The 5,804-nt window shown below is 34.0% G+C and overlaps 1 long non-coding RNA gene across 15 annotated transcripts; it reads left to right on the plus strand.

Moving 5' to 3' along the window:
* Nucleotides 1-1,303: 1,303 nt before the first annotated feature.
* On the plus strand, nucleotides 1,304-5,354 carry LOC110911796. Of its 15 annotated transcripts, XR_002577362.2 has the most exons (11): nucleotides 1,304-1,458; nucleotides 1,537-1,581; nucleotides 1,650-1,731; nucleotides 1,828-1,936; nucleotides 2,180-2,277; nucleotides 2,371-2,455; nucleotides 2,644-3,024; nucleotides 3,377-3,452; nucleotides 4,112-4,296; nucleotides 4,413-4,480; nucleotides 4,739-5,009. It is a non-coding gene; the product is annotated as an uncharacterized LOC110911796 (long non-coding RNA). The 15 variants fall into 15 exon arrangements; XR_004865272.1 differs by adding an exon at nucleotides 5,044-5,354 and having other exon boundaries at nucleotides 2,180-3,024; nucleotides 4,739-4,907; XR_004865273.1 differs by adding an exon at nucleotides 5,070-5,354 and having other exon boundaries at nucleotides 2,180-3,024; nucleotides 4,739-4,907.
* The last annotated feature ends 450 nt before the right edge of the window (nucleotides 5,355-5,804 follow it).

Here is a 5,804-nt window from a genome sequence, read left to right on the forward strand (position 1 = left end):
AACAATTTATTTTTAGAAACACATTCAATATTAAAAAAAAACATTAGAACAAAATGAAAACATAAACAAATACACAAAAAATCTTTTCAAATCATTGGAATCGAATAATGCAAAATCATCATCAACAACAAACAACGAAAAAAAAGAAAAATCATCAAAAAAATTTGTATTTTTAACAAAACATATGATCATCAACAATAAAATTTAAGATCTGCCAAAAGGGTTTTGCACAAAAAAAAATATAAGATGTAAAAACATATAAACAGTAAATTTACTTTGATTGTTGAAAGATTCGTCATTTAAAAGGATGACCGGCTATAGTATTTTCTGGAATGATCTATAAATAAATAACAACAATAAACATTAACATCAGCCAAAAGGGTTTTGCACAAAACAAAATTGATATAAGATCTATAAACATATAAACAGTACATTTACCTTTGATTATTGAAAGATTCGTCACTTAAAAGGATTATCGGCTACAGTATTTTGATGATCGGATTTAGGGTTTGTAATCATCAACAACAAACAAAAAAAAACAGAAAAATAATCAAAAATTCACATTAAACATTTACAATAATAAGAATCTAATTTACATTACATACCTGCAAATTATGTGGAACGATCTACAAACAAATAACAACAAAAATTATTAAGATCTGCTGAATGGGTTTCAACAAAAAAAAGTTTCTATGAGATCTAATAACATAAATAAAGAGTATTTAAGTTTGATCAAGTAGATTTACCGATGATTTTTGAAAGATTCGGCACCTAAGATGTTGATCGGAGATGGAATTTAGAAGAGAGATAACCGAGTGAAAGAAAGTGTAGAAAGAAAATTTAGGGTTCAATGATTGAGAGATAAGATTATATAGGATCCATATTGTATTTGGGTTATTTCGGAGAACCATATATCCGACCCAATTACTATCGGATCCCGCGTGTAATTGAAGTATTTGGTTTGTGTATTATCAAAAGTGGTTTGTGTATGAAGAATTAGACCATTTCCCTCCCAAAATCAAGGTTCACTAAACCAATGGTTGCCACATCATCAAATTGGCTTCACCATTCAAGGACAAATAGCCCACATCATCTCATTTATTAATATATATAGATATATACTCTTAAATGAGTGTTATAATAAACCACAACTTTGGTTTTGTTGCTCTATTCAATGATAACAATATAAACAAATAATAGCATGCGGAAATACATCTATTATATATAATAAATGAAAGGTGATTTGGGCCACGTGTCATTAAATTAGGGCATCACTTTCCCGCCCAACAGTACTCCGTCCCCTTTTTTTTTCCTTTATAATCTCTCTTCTCATTTATCTTTTCAAATGGCTAGGGTTTCTTCTCTCTGGATCTTCAGTGCGATTCAACAAAAACTCAGTGTTTTCTTTGTAGATCCAACATAAATTTCTTCCTCTCTCTACCTCAAACGTCTGACAAGGTAAATCGAATATGTTCTTTGTAGATCCAACATAAATTTGCAATATATATTGATAATTCTTCATGCTTGATTACTTAGGTATCTTTATTAGGCATCTTCATCATCAACACCGTTTCTACACAGGTATGGTTCATATTTTTTACTTTATTTTTCAAATTGTTTTTCTATGTTATATAACCAGCCGATTTTAGGGTTTAGATTCAACGATTTCTATATTCTCTCCATTCAACGATCTCTTCTTCATCAATCCTCTCTGGATACTCAACAATTAAGGTAATAAATCTATGTTTCCTACGAATTCTGGTTTGCTATCCTTTTCAACTTCTTTGTCAAACCCTAACGAATTCTAAGAGGTCCACTTTGATGTAGATCCAGATGCGTCTTTGCTCGAATCTTGGTGTGACCAATCAGATGGTTAAAGCTTCCCAAGAATCCGTTCAAAATACTAAAGAGTTTGATATATGGTCTGGGTTATTAGGTATGACAACCATCAATCTTTTTTTCTTTATGATGTATAGATGTTACAATTTTCCGGTATCGTTTTCAAAAGGACCAGAAATAGTGGTTCGGGTTTTGAAATTAATTGAATCTGGTCTTTTTGTTAAAACGTAAAACTTGTACTCACTCAAGTCGAGATTTAGAAAATTTTGTTCGTGTGATCTGTTTGATGAACGTGTTCACGATCGAGCGTTTGATTCTGTTTGTTTTGGTTGTTTTACAGCATGAAACAGTGGAGATTTGAGGAAGTTTGGGGGTTTGAGAAGCTAGGGTTTATGGTTTTGGTTGGAATGTTGTGTTTGGGTGTGCTTCTTTTTTTGGGTAAATTGCTCATCGATTTGGGTTTTTTGTTGAGTTAAGTTTTGATATTATTGATTAATTCGTTGTGTTTTTTGTTTATTGTTGATCTGTTAGTTCGTTCCTGAGTGGACAATATTGTAAGCTTGTGGAATAGGGATATTTTACAGGCGTTTTGATATAATGATATACATGGAAGGATGTGGGTACAAAGATGAACTGTATCAAATTCATATGAAATTTTTAAAAGTGAAAGTTCTTTACTTTGAGTTTAATGATTATGGCAATAAGTACTTTTTTAGCTAAAAAAGATGGACAAAAAACTGTATGTTACTTTGCTGTATATCGTTTGTGTATATTAACATCATTGGTGGCTGGTGTTTACCATAGGTACATCCATGGCACCTGTGCAACCTCTGGAGAGGGACTTTACGAGGGTCTCGATTGGCTTTCCAATAACATCGCTAACAAGGCACATAAATAACTAGCAAATTTTTTTTGTGTTTTTTTTATATTTTTATTCATTATTTATTATTTTATATTTTATTGGTGGTTTTGTGGCATCCGGGACTGATCTAGCAAAGGTGCCCTGATCTAGCAAAGGCGGATTTGTATTTTTAGAATTTTAAGGTGCCTGGCTCAGGTGATTCCAGTTGATGGTAGCGATTGTTGGTGACGGAGACGAACTTCGGCTGCCAGACCACAACCACATGGGTTTCAGATGGTGAGAAAGGTTGGATTATCTGTTGAATGAACACTGCCATCATCCAGGTATACACCATGTTCAATATCATCATTTTTTAGGGTATAATACAGAACCACAGGGATTCCCACCAGGTGTTTGTGTTTATGCCTCAAAGAAAACAAGTCACTGAAAATTGTATAAATCGGTTAGTTATAACCAAGACAAAATCCCATTTGTTTGATTTTGACAGTTTATGCCAAATTTGTGTATTTGGCTCTCGATGTTGTAATGATTTTATTTTGACAGCAAATTTCTATAAAAAAAAAATTAATACACTTCCTTGAAGTTCTTTGACCTCAAAAGTTAAATATTTAACTCTTTGTTTGTCGTTGAACTTTCTGTAATATTTTATTGGGTTTACTTTGGTTGTTATTATAGGACTGAGCTATGCAGATTCAGTGGCCAGAAGATTTATCCTGGTAGGGGTATTAGATTCATCAGATCTGATTCACAGGTATATAATGGTGAATCTGTTTTGGATATTTCAATTTTAATGATTTATATTTGTATATAATCAAATTTAGGCAAAAAAAAACAATAAATTCTGTGCAAGGGGCCGCAAAATTTCCAGCATTAATCGAGGCTGATTTGAAACCACTGTTGGGTTAAAACCAATAGTGTTTTGAAACCACTTTTGGGTTAAATAATGTTTCGAAACGACTATTGACTGTTGCATTAAAACCACTGTTGGGTTAAAACAGTGTTTTCAAACCACTTTTGAAATGACTGTTCAGTTAAACAGTGTTTTGAAACCATTGTTAGGTTAAACAGTGTTTGGAACCACTGTTGGGTTAAACAGTGTTTCGAAACGACTGTTAGGTTAAACAGTGGTTTCAAAACACTGTTGGGTTAAAACAGTGTTTTGTGGAGAAAACAGTGGTTCTTTTTATCCAAACAGTACTTAGAAACTGAAGTTAGAAACCTAAAACCGGCCAAACATGAAGGTGCTTCTGAAGGTTATTATACTTGATTAAATCTTGGAATAATTAACAATAAAAACGGAATTCGAATTCGGTAACAAAGAAAACCCGAAAATCTTCATTGAGTTTCTTCGAGTACTAAACTGCTAGAAATTTTTCTGAACAACTATCATAACGCTATTTCTATGAGCAGCAGTGCCGCTGCAGTGGCAGAGATGGCAAAGATACTAGCGTTAATAGGGGGTGTTGAGTATTCCACGTCTAATGGGATTGAGCTTGATTCACTCTCTCTCAACATTGACTGAAATTTTATCAGTTCAGCAGGGGGATGCAGAAGTTATTGTTCTTAGTGAATTGGATTGCTAACTTCTGTACACGGTGAGCATTCTTTATTTTTACGTTTACTGTAAGAAGCACTTGATGTGATTTTTAATTAAACTATTATAATTTGTAAAAGATGGTATTTTTAAGTGGAATCTGTTATTGAGTTGCAGAGGAAAACTATGACCACAAGAACATGATTGATTACATGCAACTAACGAAGATTTCAAATAAAAAGAAGGTATTTTAGGGTTCTTTTTTATTCATTTTACAAGTATAGATGAGCTAACTTTGGTGTTAGCTGTGCATGGTTTGTGATATTTGTTTTGATTTGGTAAAAAAGGTTTAAAAGAAGATGATTTAGTTTTTGGAAAGTTAGTTTAAGATTTATTCTTCTTTAGAACCTGTGGCTTTTAAATAAGTCTTGATTTGCAGGATTGTTTTTTTTTTAATCGAAGATAGAAGTCTGATCTAATGTTTTTCTGTGTTTGGTTTTTAGGGGGAGATGCTCTTTACCAATGGTATACCAAAGTACCAAACTCTTGAAGCATCAGATCTCTTCTTGTCTCTTGGTCAACATGTTGATGTATACTTTCCAACTCGCAAGAGGTCCCGAAATCACCGCACGATATGTGTTTTAAACAAAAAGAAAAACCATTACAGAGGAGGTGTGTGAATCTAATCTATAGTTTGATTGAACGAAGTCAAAGAGTGTTCAAATGTACATGAACATTTTTGTTTAAATTCAATTAAATATTTTGTTATACATATCAGTACAAGTTTTATTTGTTTGTGATTATAAAGATGACGGGCTAGAAATAAACGACTAGGGGAGCGAACAAGGTCACTCATGGATGTGGTACAAAAAGCGTTGATGGGCTTGCATTACTACAAGGATTATATTGATGGGGTTAGACTACTGGGCTTGCATATGCTGGATTCATGCATCAAAAACTACATTCAAGGTTGCACTTTGTCGCTCAGGCGTCAAATTGGTGATCTCTTTGTTTCGGGTGAATTCGATTCAAGGTTGCACTTTGTACTATGATGTGTGCAAAATGCAACATATAAATTACATCAAATGAGGCATAAAACTAACCCTTTTTATGTACTAATGTTGGAAAAAGAGTGTTTTTGTCTTCCTTTTGTATTTTTAGGATTAAATGAGCTCAAATTAACAAAAGAAGCAAAAAGGCAGCTAAATCTAACATAAATACAAGAAAAAGAACATAATTGGATTGCCCGACCCCTCGACAGCATCCTCCCAAGCAAAATAGAGAAGGCAGAAGACTGAACACGCCCCGTGCTCAGCCAGCACGGGGCCGTGCCCAAGAAGCAGCAGAAAAGACAAACCAGTAGAAGCTTCTATTGCCCACCACGGGGCTGTGCCCAGTGAACACGGGGGCGTGGCGAAAGTACCGCAGGCGCATTAATTGTAATTGCGAATTACAATTAATGAAGAGAGAGAGTGTCAGACAGGCACGGGGCCGTGCCCAGCCTTCTGTTCAGCCTATAAATAGGAGTGCTTGGTTTCATTGCAACTGATCCCTTGGCACACCACCTCT

This window comes from Helianthus annuus, chromosome 8 (genome assembly GCF_002127325.2).
Source record: "Helianthus annuus cultivar XRQ/B chromosome 8, HanXRQr2.0-SUNRISE, whole genome shotgun sequence".
Lineage (NCBI taxonomy): Eukaryota > Viridiplantae > Streptophyta > Magnoliopsida > Asterales > Asteraceae > Helianthus > Helianthus annuus.